Genomic DNA, 14628 nt, shown 5'->3' with positions numbered 1-14628 from the left:
ATGATAGAAGGTGACATGAAGAATGATCCAGATCAGCAAAAGGACCAAGGATATCAGAGCTATATTGAGATATGGTTTCAGACGGTCACTAAGTTGCAGTGGTACTATCTTCCTCAGCTATGTTTGATCCCTTCAAAGTCAGATCATTTTGTCTCTAAAATCTGGATAGTTGTCAAAGCATGCATTTCGAGCCTTCACATCATCTTGTCTCTAATCTCGATGTGCACATGTCTCCATTGGAAGTATTCTTATACTTGAAAATGATTTTGTTTTTCAAGTAGGGTAGGGTAGAAAAAAAAAGGAAAAAAAAGAGAAAAAAGATAAATAAAAAAATGAAAATAAGAGGAAAAATAAAAATCTAAGGTGAAAACCTCCTCGAAGGCGCCTTAGATTGGCTCATTGATTGAAAACCTCCATGAGGCGGTCAATGGGTTGGGAAAAAAAGAGAAAAGACAATAAGATCTTTGGGTGAAAACCTCCCTTGGAGGCGGCCAGGGCAGGCAATTAGGGTGAAAACCTCCATGAGGCGCCCTAGTTGTTTTTCAAAAAAAGAGAGAAAAAGAAAAAGAAAAAAGAAATATAATTTCCATTGAATAATTTCAAGTTGCAGCAATGACATTGCAGGTCAGGAGGAACACTCAAAACAAAGACAAAGGAGTTTTTGTGCCTTCTAGAGGAAGTTCTATATTTCTACAGGAAACATCCTGTAGAACCTTCAAGCGAGCGAGATTCGATTTTGGAAGGGGATCTAAAGCTTGGAATCCATTGGTTATGCCTACAAGCATCCATGTTTCCATTCCTCACCCTTTTTCATCATTTTTTCCACCTCATTGTGCTTCTTTTATGAAAACTGTGTTTTCTATAGGAAGTTTTGAATTTCTACAGGAAACATCCTGTAGAACCTTTGGACGAACCAAATTCAACTTTAAAAGGGAATCTGATGGTGGGAATCTGTTGGTTAGGCCTACAAGCACCTTTGTGTCCATCCCTCGCCTTGCTCCATCATTTTTCCACCTCATTGTGCTTCTCATTGTGCTTCTACAGGAAGTTCCTGTAGAAATTGTAGGAAGCTAGAAATGGATTTCAAAAAGGTGGTTTGGCGAAAATGGTAGCTTGCTCAAGGGTTCAGAAGTCCTCCTGCACTTTTCAAACTCCTCCTCCATCATCTCCATGCCTGCATCACAACCCAAGCTCAGTTTTTCATACCATGCAACAAAACTGCAAAATGCCTTGAAGCAAAAATACCTAGAACAGAATTTGTTTCTTCCATAACTTGAAAACCATGCATCTATTTGAAAAACCATTTTACGGGGAATTGTACAGGGGTGATGGCAACATGTCTGAGCAGTTTCATCCAATTCTGGTGCACGGTTTCCAAGAAATTAGCCTCCATCACCATCAGCCATTTTTGCATTTTCTCCATATCTGTGCATCTGTTTTAAAACCTGTTTCATGGGGAGATGAACATGGGTGATAGTAGCCTACCCAAGCAGTTTCAACCAATTCTGATGCACGGTTTCCGAGAAATTGATCTCTGAAATCTTCAGCCATTTTCCATTTTTCTCGAAATTTGTGCATCCATTGATCGCAATTTTTCTATGGGAGATGCATAATGATGATAGGAACGTGCTCAGTAAGTTTCAGATCGATCCGATTTACCGTTTGGGAGCAATGGAGAAAACAAGTTTCTGTCCGGTGAAAATTCAGCAGCAGCAGCTTGAGGGTGCAGATCTGAGCGTGGAAATGAACTCCTGCAGCATGCATCTAGCTAGAGGACACCTGCACAAGGAAACCAGCCATGAATCAGCAACCAAGCCATCATGAAACCATAGAATCAAATGCATGCAGCAATGACAGGCCACAGTAGCTCACGACAGCCATTCGACTTCGAGGTATGTGACTGAAACTCGTTCTTCTATTGCATAAATCTAATTTAAGAACTACATGAATGAATGGAATGGTGGGATTAAGCCACGAATATAGCAAGGTTCAATCGATTTCCTTCTTTAGCACTCAGCCGGAAGTCACGCAGTACACGTGGACAACTGACTTACGTGAAAATTAAAGCAACCAGGAGAGTTGGCCGTTTAAACTTCAGTTCAATTCACGGCAGTGATTACAGGGGGAAAACACACAGTTCAGGAACAACATTTCCAGTTGCATGTGGCCACGTACACTTGGCCACTTCACTCTCTCATGTGAATCACACTGTAGTTAAACGACGCTTGGCTGAAACTCTCACCACTCTTTGTTCAACTGCGGTCAACTGAAGCACATGTCCACCACTTCCAGATCAGTTAACCAGTGGTCCTCTACAAGATTTCTACCTGATGTCTTAGATTCTGCCGTTTCTTAAAAAATTCCCGCCTGTCGCGCTCTACAGGCATTTCTACAGGAAACACAGAAAACAGCCTTCCAGAGCAGAAAACCCTGGATTTTTCTTCGACAAATTGGAATTCTCAAGGAGAGGTAGGCTCAAACATGCCATCCCCATGCTTAATTTTCGAAAGGTGGTGAATTATCTCGTTTGAAGTGAAAAAGATTGGAACCAATCTACCTATGGGTCCAGACAGTGTTTTGCTTATATAATACACAGAATTTCTTTTGAATGGTACTGCGTCATATTCACCTCCATGGTTCCTGCCTGAAAACTCTTCCCATTTTAATGACAAACCACTGTAACGCTCACCTATGCACATATAAACTACTCTTTTTTTTACTGTTATATGGTTAGTGTGAAAAGTAGCTCTACACTCTGTCTATGAGGCCTTAATTCCTTTTGAAAAGTTTATTTTTGGGCGGCAGCAGTATTATAACCAGAGAATTGGTGAAAGGGGAGATACAAACAAAAGAGAAATATTGTCCTGAGAACCAAGGAGGAAAGCCACATATGAATTTCCATTCTAACCAGATCTCAAGCCGAAAACAGGGTATTCTCACCATGCCTGGAGGGTTTATCAGAAAAGAACCCTCGGATTCCAAGAAGTTGAGAGAAACTCTTGAGGTGGTAGACCTGTTTACCTGCGCAAAGTGGATGACCTTCTGCGATAAAATTCAAGATCATGATGATGAAATCACAGAGGAGTTCCTTAAGTTCCTGCAGCCCAAATCAAAAACATTAGCAACTGTGGATTTTAGAGGGTTAACCCTAAAGCTTACCCCACCGCTCATTAGAAGAGAAAGCCAGTGGAAAAGAAACACAAGGAAGACCACCACAGAAGGAACAAGAAGAGGAATGAGGGGAAGGACAAGTTGTTGAGGCCAAAGCTATGGGTGAAGTAAAAACACAAACGCCAAGGGAGAAGCGGTTGCAAGCACAAGCAGAGAAGACTGAAAAAGGCCAAACAAGTAGGGAGACACCCAAGGCAACCACAGCACAGGTCATGGAGAAGGCACCCCCAGCCAAGCAAGCCAAATTAGAGAAAATTGGTTCTACAGGAAGCCAGCAGACTGTTTCTATAGGAAGACAGAGAACTGTTTCTACAGGAAGCCAGAAACCAGCCACTACAGGACTTTCTACAAGAAGTTTGGGGAAAGGGCAGCAGAAGGAGAAATTGGCCGAGATTTTAGCTAGGGAGGCAGCACCTGTGCTGGCCACCCTAAGCACATCCATCCCCTCCATGAACATTCATTTTTTTCAGGGTTCAGACACAATTCAGTCATGGCTCAACCTTCTACAGGAAGCTACAGGACTTTCTACAGGAAGTTCTGTATTTTTACCAGAAACATCCTGTAGAAGCCTTTGGGCAGGCCAGAATCAATTATGGAAAGGGATTTGAAGCTTGAATTTTGTTGAGGAGGCATGCAACCACTCTTTTCTTCCATCCTCCACTGGTTTCATCTCCTTTCACCACCATTGCCGCCATCAGATTGAATATACTTGCACAATCATACCAAAGTTGAGAATTCTCTAGGAAAAGAAGCACAGGCAGTGAAAAGAAGCAAAGAGAAAAGCATGGTTTCATGACAGAGAAGAGGACATCACTTCAGAAGCTTGGCATGAAAATGAGGCCCCCAAGGCCATCAAAGATGAGGAGATAGATTGGTTGCTCAGAGGATGAGCAACACTTTCAGTAGGGGGGTGATGATGAGCCCCAAAAATGGATAATTATTTGGGCTCATTCAACCTCCTAATTCGACTTAATCCACCATTCTCATTAGTTTATTGCATGTTTTTAATTATATTTATGCTAATAGAGTGAATTGGGTTAGTCATTATGCCAATAAGTCTAATGTGTGCTTTATGTAGCCTTTTTGGTCAATTTGGAGACAAAGTCAATGGTTGAAATGAGCACTTGGCAGCCAAATTCGTGGAGAGTATTTTTAGGAAGGTGGTCCCTTCATTTATGGGCCCTTACCTCGAATTCTCCACCATCAGCTCGGAGTTCAAAGGCCACCAAATCAATTAGCACAAGGGCAGCCAAGTCAAGTAGGACTGCTGTTAACTACAAGTTTTGGGCAGCCGAGTCCCTAAAGTTTAGGAGGACTGTTGGGTCCTCAATTGGTATAAATAAGAAGGCTTAGGGCCTCATTTTGGTTAGCTAGTGGTTAGTCATTTTGTAGCCAATGGTTAGTCATTTTGTAGGCAGAAGTTAGATAGTCTATAGTTCGATTTTTACGCAGTAGATTAGCTTTACTTTCAGCACATTTTCAAGTTTCCCTTGTGGACAGTTTTGATGTAACTCTTCTTTTCTTGCTCAATAAAGATGAATCCAGCTTTGCACCAGCTCTAAATCTCTCTTAGGAGGTTGTAGCTCTTGGGGTTGGGCCCATCTCAAGTGCCCAGTACCTCCTTTGTTTATCTTTATGTGTTTTTGTTGCATTCTTAGAATAAAATCTGTTATTTATATTTAAATCTTGCTTTGTTATTTAGATTTCTTTTGATGGTTAAAGTAGCTTGTCATGTTTGGAATAGATTGGTAGGATAATAACAAGAAAAAGGCTCCAAAAAAGGGTCAGCAAACACTTTTGGTTTCACCTCTTCCTTATTGGATCAGGGGCTGGAGTTGGAATAACCTTGCTATCCCAAACAAAAACACTAGTTTGCTTTACCATGCAATCCTTAGTGTGTTGTTTTCATTTGCAGAGGTTGGTTACATGTTCAGATCTTTGAATGCTTCATTTCATAGTTAATATACATGGTTTCCTTGCAAATAAAGCTGCTGTCCATTCTCGTTACTGTTAGCCAGATCATATTAGGGTAGCATAGCTAGATCTTTGTTTTCTTGCATGTCTTTGTTGGTTTAGTTGGAAACACAAATTGCAGAGCACCTATACCACTTCTCTATCTGCCCAGACTCCCTCAAACCCATCTTCTCCATCTCCTAACTTGGTTTCTTGCCTCACGTTGCCACATTGCCCTCATAACCCTACCTTTTGTGCAGCATTATTCCAGCCTTCTTGGAACAAGTCCAGCCATCTACACCTTCTCCTCAACTCCATCCTCCAAGTCTTGAACTCCCCTACACCCCTATTTCACCTCCATACTCATTCCTCCACCTTTTTCCCTCCATCCATGCTCCAAAATTCCATTACTAAACATCTTGTAGAAAAATTACAGAACATCCTGTAGAAATCCCAGAACATCCTGTAAAACCCCTGCAGACTTCCTGTAGAAGCTCACGAATGAGGTTTCTTGATAGCCAAACTCTGTGAAACTCTATGGAAGGGTGTTGGGGACTCCTTAGACCCTCTCTGAACCTTCCCGACCTCTTCCAAGCATTTCTCCTCCTTGATCCACCTCTACACAGTCAAAAATAGTTAAAAGCACATGCATGATCATTCCAACAACTTAATCAAAAATACAAAAAGTTGTTTTCTTCAGATAGAGGTAGTCTAGACACATGTATTTTACCTTCATAGAAGTAATGGCATCTCTTTCAGTAGTTTTCATGCTCTCCTTTGCGTCAGTAGGACTAGCTGGTAGAATTAGGGTTTGCGTTTCTTTTTGGCTTTCAGTTTCTTTTTGCAATTAGATTAGCTTCCTTCGAGTTAGCTTTCATCCATCAATTAAAAAGCTTCTTCTAAGAGCTCATAGAAGTTGGCTTAAGCTCCTAGTGGACTTGTGCCAGCTGACCAAGTGACAGCTGCGGCAAGAGCTAGTACTTGTGCATACAGCACCGTCGCTTCCAAGTTTGTTACGAACTACCGGGTTGATAAAATTAAAGAAGGGAGTTCCAGGAGTTGTAGCATTATTGCTACAATACTGGAGCCCACCAGTGTGAGCACCACTTCACTTACTAATAAACTGACAAGGAAAAAGAAGTTTGCAAGAAACAAGGCAACAAGGGAAGAAGAGTTCGGACAAGAGGTTTGTGGTCCTGAAAAAGAGCCCAGAGCATATTCCTACTTCCACAGTAGAATATTTTGTAGGAAAATATTTTGTTGCTACCCATTTAGAAACTCCCCAAACAAGGAAGACAACATCTCTTCTTAGCAGTCATCCTAAAAAGGAATTCCTCATTAATCCTATTCAAGAACCAGAATTTCAAACCATTGATTCCGCAAAATCTGTAGTTTACAAAGGTCCTACTTCATTTTGGTCCAAAATGGCTCATGAAGAAGGAACTGGTAATACAGATGGAGGCTATGATGAGAAGGAAGAGGAACTGGTCACATTTGAATTTCCTATCAGGGAGACTGGTGGAGAAACTCAGATGAAGAATATTCTTCCCTCAGCCTTGCCTAACTTTCGTGGAGTCTCCAATGAATATCCTGATGCCTTTTTGTTCAAGTTTGACATGTTATGCAGGAGCTATGAGTATTCTTCCAATACTCAGAAGCTGAAGTTATTTCCTGCAACATTGAAGGATGTAGCTCTCATGTGGTTTATGGGGTTGGCTACAAAATCCATTACATCCTGGGATGACATGAAAAAGGTATTCTTGAAGAAATATCAAGATTATTGCAAAACTAGGGACCCCAGGGAAGAAATATTTAGCATGACTCAGAAGGAAGGGGAGAGTCTCGAGGATTTGATGGAAATATTTCAATACAATTTGCAAAGATCCAAGATGAATCAAGTAAGCGAGGACACCAAGAGAACAATTTTTCTCAAGGTAATCATACCAAAATCTCTGGAGATTTTGAACTTAATGGGAGGAGCTTACTTATCAAAGTTAAGTTATGATGAGGTGTGTGAGCTGTGTCGGCGATATTTAAGAGGAAATTCTAAAGTTGGAGGAACAAGAGATACTTCTTCCAGGCTTGTCAAGTCAATTGCTGGAGCTGGAGTAAATAGATATGAAATGGGTAATCTATTTGGAAATTTTAAAATTGATATTCTTAGCACTTTACAATTATATGTTTTGCAGGCTAAGAAGAAACATGAGAAACAAGAGGAACTAGAGAAAGCCTTGGTAGTGTTCTTCTCGAAATGCAGGAAGAAGCATGCCTTGAGGGAATGTCCTGCAGATAGTATAGAGGTATGTTGAATATGTGAAGTTGAGCATTCCACTGATCAATGTCCTTCACTTCCTGAGATTAAAGCAGCATATCTAGCAGATTAGGGAGTTTTCAATGCACTTTATGCAATGACACCTCAAAGACCATGGAAACCACGTCTTATAGGTATGTCTCAATCGCATTTTCAAGTTCCTTATACTCAGAATCAGATGTGGAATATTCCAATGCCCTGGCAGCCTTGGCCTCCACAACAACCTTGGCAAGGGAACTTTTCTTACCCTACTACATAGAATTTTCCCTCTCAAAACTTTTATCCACCACAGCCCACACCGCAAAAAATGATTCAACCTCAACAACAGCAACTTCAGTTGCCTGCCCCACCAAATCAACCTTGTCCCACGCAACTTCCTTCTCAGCCAGTGTCTAACCCCAACAATAAAACCATTCAATCTACTCACAACATTGGATTGGCCACTTGTCCCTCTTGTCCTACATACTTTATTTCACCACAACCGCTGCATGAAATTTATGTTCCTGTGTTACAGGAATTTATTGTGTCACTGCAGGAAATTCACCTTAGATCTGGAAAAGTGATGACTCAGCCCAAAAGGATTGAAGAGATTGCAGAGGAAGATGCTCAGGAAATGCCTGAAGTTGAAACCACACGTGAACCAACAGAATAACCTACTTCAAGGTCACAAGAACCTGCCTCATCCCATACGGTCCAGCCTCCTTTTCCAAAGAGGTTGGAAATGAAATTAAAACAACCCAAGTTTGATCTTGTGTCTAAACTAAGAAATGTGTGCATTAAGATCCTGTTACTAAAAGAAATTAAGGATATCCTAATTTATGCCAAAATAGTGAGGGAGATATGTACCAAGAAACCAGGAATACAAAAGAGAGAACTCTCTACAATTCAAGTAGGTGGAAATCTTGCAAGTCTTTCATCCACTGGATTTGTTACTGAAAAATATGCAGACCCCGGAATCCCTGTGGTTCCACCTTTGTCAATGGACATCCCATAAAGTACACTTTAATTTATTTAGGTGTAGCCATTAATGTGATTACTATGGATAATTTATCTCATATAGGATCCTTTGACTTATTACCTACTCCCACCATGTTAGAACTAGCAAACAAGTCTAAGGTAAAGCTAGAGGGGGTATTAGAAGACATTGTCATCTCATTAGATTCTTGGGAGTACCCTGCAGACTTTTATGTTATTCAACCCAAAACCAACTTGGGAGGGCATCCTTTGATCTTGGGGAGGTCGTGGTTAGCCACAGCAGATGCCTACATAGGGTGTAGGTCTAGAAACATGACCATCACTCATGGAGCTGAAACAAAGCACATTAATTTGTACCCCCCTACTCAACCCCTCTTAAGATCAGAAAATACACATTGGATTGAAGAAGAGGAGCATGATTTAGAATGTACCCGACTAGTTTTGGCAATAGCCCAAACTATGAGCCTTAAAGAAAATTCAGAAGAAAATTTGATAAATTGTTGAATTTCTAATCCTGATTTTCCACAACGAGTAGAAGGGCAGTCTAGTCATAATTTGGATATCATTACTAATATGTAAGATTTTCATGAAGTATAGAATCCAAAATACATTCAACCTTCTTATCTACATTTCCTGCATATTCCATGACTGAATGGGGGAGTAAGATAGTTGAAATTTTTCCTGAAAAGAATTTAAATATTAATTCTACCTTAACCCCTGAACAGGAAAAACAGTTAATTCAAGCATTGAAAAACTTTTCAGAAACATTTGCTTGGGAATATACAGATATGAGAGGCATTCACCCAGACACATGCATTCATCATATTTATATAGAAGAAAATTCTAGGCCTGTGAGACAACCACAAAGGAGGATGAACCCCGCTTTAAGGGAAATTGTGAAAGATGAATTACAGAAATTGTTAAATGTAGGGTTCATCTATCCTATCTCAGATAGCCAGTGGGTATCTCCACTGGTTATTGTCCCCAGAAGAATGGTAAATGGCGAGTGTGTGTATATTATAGGGAACTAAACAAAGCTACCTTAAAAGATCACTTTCCCTTGCCTTTTATAGATCAAGTGCTGGACACTTTAGCAGGGAAAAAGTATTTTTCCTTCCTAGATGGGTTCAGTGGATACAATCAGATTAGGATAGCTCCAGAGGACTAGGAGAAGACAACATTCACATGTCCCTGGGGTACCTATGCATATAGGGTATTACCATTTGGTCTATGCAATGCACCAGCCACATTCCAGCGGGCGGTCCTTGGTATTTTCTCTGACCTTTTGCATGATTGCGTAGAGGTCTATATGGATGATTTTATAGTTATGGGTGATACTTTTGAAGAGGCTTTACATAATCTTGAGAAAGTTTTGCAGATATGTAGAGAAACTAATCTTTCATTAAGTAATGAAAAATATTTTATGATTATGACTAAAGGTATTGTTTTGGGTCATCATGTTTCTATTGCAGGAATTAAAGTTGATCCAGCAAAGATTGAAGTTATTGAAAAGCTGCCCCCACCAACCAATCAAAAGGGAGTTCGAAGTTTCCTTGGACATGTAGGCTACTATAGAAGGTTTGTTGAAAATTTTACAAAGATAGCCTCTCCATTTTTCAAATTATTTACTAAAGAATTTGAATTTCATTGGAATGATGAGTGTCAAGCTGCATTTGATACACTCAAGGAAAAGATTTCTTCAACCCCTGTCTTGAGAGGCCCAGATTGGAAATTTCCCTTTCATATTTCCACTGATGCCTTTGATTCAACCATAGGAGCAGTATTGGGTCAAAAGGAGGATCTTGTAACCCATCACTGAATTACAAGGTAACTGAAAAAGAATTCCTTGTTGTAATTTACGCTATTAATAAGTTTATACATTACATCACGGGCTATGAAGTTTTTGTACACACCGATCATTCTGTCGTTAGATATCTCATGAACAAACCAATCACTAATGGCAATATTACTGGGTGCCTTTTGTTGCTGCAGGAATTTGACATTACAGTATTGGATAGGCCGGGAAAAGAAAATCAGGCAGTTGATTTCTTATCTAGGCTCAACCATGTAGGTGAGGATGTTCCTGTTAATGATAGCTTTCCTGATAAAAATTTGTTTATTGTTTATGTCAAAACACCTTGGCTTGCAGACATGGCCAACTACTTGCTAAAGGAAAGTTTCCCCCTTACTTTTCATCTAATCAAAAAAAGGGAATTATTAGGAAAAGTGTTGATTACTCTTGGATTAGGGGAGATCTCTTTTTCACTAGACTTGATTTGATTATTCGCAAGTGAGTCAAGGAAGATGAGATCTATGAAATCTTGAGAGCCTGTCACGATGAACCTTGTGGAGTACACTTTGCAAACAATCAGACAACCTATAAGATCCTACGCTCATGTTACTATTGGCCAAGTATTTTTAAAGATGAAAAAGAGTATGTCCACAAGTGTGATAGCTGCCAAAGAATGGGGTGACCTGTACAATCAGACGAGATACCTTTGCAGTGATAGGTTCTCATAGAACCTTTTGAAAGGTGGGCTCTTGATTTTGTAGGTCCCATAAATCCTATGTCCAAAGGTAAGAAGTATATTTTAGTTTGTACTGATTATGTTACGAAGTGGGTGGAGGCAAGAGCACTACCTAGAGCAACAGAGAAAGAAGTGGTAGATTTTCTTTTCTCTGATATTTTTGTAAGATTTGGGGTACCTAGGGAGATAGTTATTAATCAAGGTACTCATTTTGTGTCAAATATTATGCAAGGAATTGTGCAAAAATATCATATTACTCATCGGAAGTCCACCCCTTACCATCCACAGGCCAATGGGCAGGTGGAATCAACAAATAAGGTGTTGGAGACAATCCTTACCAAGATAGTGCAATTACATAAGAAGGATTGGTCTGATTGACTTCCTGAAGCATTGTGGGCTTACAGGATCACATGGAGAAATACCACTGGCTTCTCTCTATATGAACTAGTGTAGGGAAAGCAAGTGTTATTGCCCATTGAATTTCATATTAGAACTTTCAAAATGGCAGTAGATTTGGGTATAGACCTTGATGAAGCTCAGCAGCAAAGAATCTTGCATCTCATTGAGTTGGATGAGATTAGGCATGATTCTTTTCAGCATACTAACTTGATCCATCAACAACGAGCTAAATGGAACGACAGATACATAAAAAAGAAGCAGTTCAAAGAGGGAGACTGCGCTTTGTTGCATGATTCAAAATTTAAGAACTTTAAAGGGAAATTCAACACACATTGGCTAGGCTGCTATGAAATTGAGAAAGTCTTTTATAATAGATCTATTCGGGTTAAAACCATTGATGATGGGAATGTTACCTTCTTGGTGAATGGGCACAGACAAGCTATATCAAAAACCCCAATCTAAGGAGGAATTTTTGGATAAATTATGAAGAAGAGAGAGTTGGTAATGGTGGGAGAAGGAGTCATTCCTTCCACTATCTCTTCCTGATTTCCTATTAATACAATGAGCTCACTTTGTTCCTCCTCGTGCTCAGTAAACCATGAAAGGAATTTCTATTGGGTACATGTTTATTCCTTTTTCTAAGCCCAATGGACTAGTTATGGAAAAGAAGCCCCCTTGGAATCTTCTTTTCCAAGTATTTCAGACTCTCTAAAATTGAAATCTGGTGAGCATGGACTGCCCTAGGCTCGTTAAAACTACAATTCATTAAATACTCTTGGATCCTCTCAATAAATTTTGTTTTTCAATTAATTTTGGATTGCTCGTGTTGGACTGATGTGGGATTTCTTAAGGCCCTCCTTCCAACAATCTTGGCCCATCAACATCAGCAAATTATCTGGGTGTAAGATCAGAGCCTTATGATGCCTTGAAGCTTGTATGCCCTAATGACAGGCCTTCTCACCAGTAAAAATGGGGAATCACTATGGCTCCTTGACTACAGGATCCTATAAGGGGTTCGACATCTCATAAATTCACACCCAATAGGATGCATCAAGGTACCTTGGTCCTCACACTCATTAATGGTGATGGGCCTCGCATTGGTTAACAATTGACCTTAATGGCTGGTAATCCAATGAGATCATTGCACATTTGACATCAACACCTTTACTCATGTGCAATGAACTGTACATAAACGAGGGAGAAATGGTTTTTCCTATAGAAGAATTTCCTGCAAAATGTTTAGTAGTCATGGTACCATTTCCTGCAACAACGTCCTGGGTTTCTTGAAGAACAAAAGTCATAGACACAAAATTAGTTTAAATTATTTGATAAAGCACTAATAGTTTTATTATTGGTCAAGGTCATTAATTATGAGATTATACATCGGATTTAATTTTTAAGTGGGTTATCATTTCAAGAAACAAGCAAACATCATCCAAGGACTGGACCGTTGGAAGGTAAGCTCAGTAAGGTATAGCCAGTGACAAGACACTTAAGGTAAGAGGTAATTGGCGCTTTAATTTTTAAAATTTGTATGATTTAAGCTATGGTGACCCTTGCGGAAGAACACGACCGTAAACCGTTGCATCATAATTATTAGCTCCATGCCCAATTATCATGATTCTGACATGACCGATGGTTGTACTCTCGATATCCTTCCACAGGTCGTTTCTCAAGATCTTTGTGCTTTTCGATATTTCCAATATTAACCCTCCCTTGTTGAGTGATATATTGCAAAATTTTAGCACGAAATTTCTATGAGTTGCATGCATCCTATCTCTCTCGACTTTCATTATTTCAAAGTTGTGTGCCCCTGACCGTTTCGAGCCGCAAGGCCCTAAATTGTTGGAAGTCAACCCTCATAGTAAAGTGAGACTGGAGAAAGCAGGGTGGTTTCCATTGTTTCAAAAATTCAGCGGCCACAATTCAGAGGTTAGGAAGTCCTTTGCCCTGAATTTGAATGGCGACAAAGCACAAGTCGAGAATGTCCAGTTCAGATTAACAAAGGGTTTGGTGGCTCGGGCATGCGAAATTCCACAAGAAGGGGGATGTTGGTTTAAGAACCAACATTTCAATAAGGCTATGTGTGCGTCCTTTCTCCGAAAGGAGCATTCAAACCTTGAATGGAGCAAGGGGATTTCGCAAGACTTCCTGAGAGGTAATTATCGACACTTGTTATTTTTCCTATAGAAGTATATAACATGTGAAGGTTGCTTTAGGCTTGCATTTTTATTTCACATTCGGATTCTCACACATTTTCACGATAAGTCATTGAATTTGACATATTATTTAAGGATGTCCCTGATGAAAATGTCGATGACTGCTAAGGAAAGGGCAACCTGTTAGGAGGAAAACCTCTATCATCGTGGGCTAGTAAAAATCATTTTGATGGAGGTTCTAAAGGATAAGAAGAAGATGTGGGAGGATTTTCTAGCCGAGAATTATTTTGCATAGGACAAAGACTCTGACCCTTCAGAGTCCACGGAGAAAAATCCAGTAGAAAAACTAAGGAAGAAGCCACGGACCCATGGGCCATAGACAAAGGAGGAAGAAAAAGATGAAGAAGTGGTGGTGACTAGGGAGACTACAGGTAAAAATCCTAAGTTGAAGGGCACCTCCACCCCTGCTAAGAGATTTACAAGGAGTCAGGTTGTCCAACTGGCTATAAAGGACACTACAGAAGGGGAGGTACTGCCTGAGACACCTAATAAAAAGAAATAAAAGCTTCACGACCTACCTAAAGGAAAGGAAAAGGTAGAGTCAGCTGAATTCATCGGTGGAGAAGTAATGTCCTTCTAGGATTCCCCGCTGCATGGAAGCGGAAATGAAACAGTAGAAGAACAATAAGGAAAGGAGGACCTTGGTATGCCCCAATCTTTCCAAGGACATCATGAAGGGGAAGTAACTCCCATAAAAAGCGGTCTCTACAGGAATTAGAGAAGATTATCACTAAGCTCACTAGTTTGGAATGAGCTTTGAGGAAGGAGAATGAGACTCTGAAAGAAAACAACCTACACATGTAGAAAGAACATGAGAAATGGATTCAAAATTCAGCTAAAATCATGAAGAAGAAGCAGGCTCAGATTGATCGTCTGAAGAAGAAAAATGAGCTATACAAGGGTCATATTCTTATAGAATCTAGTGGGAAGCAATTGGATCAATTGGCTATAGTAGCTGTAACCCAGGACAAGGAATGATTTCCTTTTTTTTAGGGTACAATATTTTTTCTTGCATAAGGGACATGCAAGAAGCTAGGTGTGGGGGAGATGTTGAAGCCCAGTTTTGCCTAAT

This window comes from Pinus tabuliformis, chromosome 2_2, assembly GCF_031772625.1.
Source record: "Pinus tabuliformis cultivar Carrire ecotype Pingquan chromosome 2_2, CPIR1, whole genome shotgun sequence".
NCBI lineage: Eukaryota > Viridiplantae > Streptophyta > Pinopsida > Pinales > Pinaceae > Pinus > Pinus tabuliformis.
The sequence above is the reverse complement of the archived record's forward strand: the minus strand, read 5'-3'. Positions refer to the sequence as shown.